The sequence below is a fragment of the Orycteropus afer genome, unplaced genomic scaffold (assembly GCF_000298275.1).
Source record: "Orycteropus afer afer isolate SDZICR_OR568_19922 unplaced genomic scaffold, OryAfe1.0 scaffold00227, whole genome shotgun sequence".
Classification (NCBI taxonomy): Eukaryota; Metazoa; Chordata; class Mammalia; order Tubulidentata; family Orycteropodidae; genus Orycteropus; species Orycteropus afer.
The window spans coordinates 3,706,539-3,708,140 of NW_006921814.1; positions in this window are offsets into that span (position 1 = coordinate 3,706,539).

Sequence of the window (1,602 nt, forward strand, 5' to 3'; positions counted from 1 at the left end):
TCTCTGAGAAAATTAACAAAAAAAAAAAAAAGAAAAAAAAAAAAGCTGGATGCCTGCAATGTAGTCACTGTGCTTAAAGCTGAATTTCATTTCATTTGAACCAGGAAATTGCATTTACTGTCAAAGTATAAAATGTCAAGGTTTTGGTAGGACTTAATTGATCCCATCTGACAAGAAACATCTTTGATGCTGATAGAAGAGAAATGTTGAATGTTAAAGTATGAAACATCAAAGAATCACAGTATCAATGTACCAGGTGTAGAACAAAGGAGAGAAATAGAATAGGAGACTAGCTTACTGCTAGCTTTTAATTTTTGTGTCCTTATTTTTTCCCTTTTTCTCCTTCTTTTCCTCCTCTACCTCTTCTCCTTCTTCTTTTTCTTAAGATTACTCATTCAATCATATGTTCCAGCTTATGCCTAAGGGATTCATTTCTAGGCTTCAGACATGTCTAAATATTTTTGACAGACATTTTTTGGGGGAAAGGATGGAGGAAGGAACTTATCCACATTCATTTGCATTCAGGACTGAGAAATCTCTTGGGAAGAAATATGTCCAAAGAATATAATTTAGTTCAATAGCAAAGCCTTATTTACTGGCAAAGAGAAAGCATAGTGTTTATCGTACACCATCTGTTCTGGCCTACTGACTCATATCTCAGTTCTATTGTTGTAACTGCCATCAAGTCATCCCAAACCCATAATGACCCCATGTACAAGAGAACAAAAAGCTGCCCAGTCCTGCCCCATTCCCGTGATCAACTGGAGATCAAACATTATTCTGTTGTGATCTAATATTCTGAGGTGATTCTGATTTTCTGAAGCAGATGTTCAGGCCTTTCTTCCTAGTCTGTCTTAAGCTAGTTGGTCTGAAATCTGTTCAGCATCATAACAACATGCAAGCCACCACTGACAGATGGTTGGTGGCTGAACATAAGGTCACGTAACACTGGTCAGGTCCTGAACATTGGTCAGGAATCGACCCTGGGGCCTCCAGCATGAAAGCAAGAATTCTACCATTGAACCATCGATACCTCATTGCAATCTTAGTTACGTTTTAAAATATATATAGATATGATGTTTTTACTGAAATTCCTAATGCGCTGAGTCCATGGCAGCACCAGTTTAGTATCCATGTGACAAAATAAAATTCCAAAGGGAAAGGTGAATGTGGCTGAGGGCCCCCACAGGATTCTGAAGGCCCCATGTAGCCTAATAGTGCTTTGTAATACCCAACGGCAGTGTTGGCCCTTGATAGTGGTGTCTACTACATGTACTTAGTAGAAGACTGTGGCCACCAGAAGCAGTTAGCAAAGTGTCTTTACAGAGTTAGAAATAATTACCCAAAAACCAAAGCCCCGGCCATCAAGTCAATTCTGACTCATTGTGACTGCCCCATAGAATTTCCAAGGCTATAAATCTTTACAGAAGCAGACTGCCTCATTTTTCTCCCTCAGAGCAGCTGGTGGTTAACAGCCAAAAAGCTTTAACCACAGCACCACCAGATGCTCCTTAGAAATGGTTACAGTCATATTTGTGAAATTACAGGAGATACCACCTTGAGAGGCACAGGAATGTGTAGAAGAGATATGAAAAAAAAAAA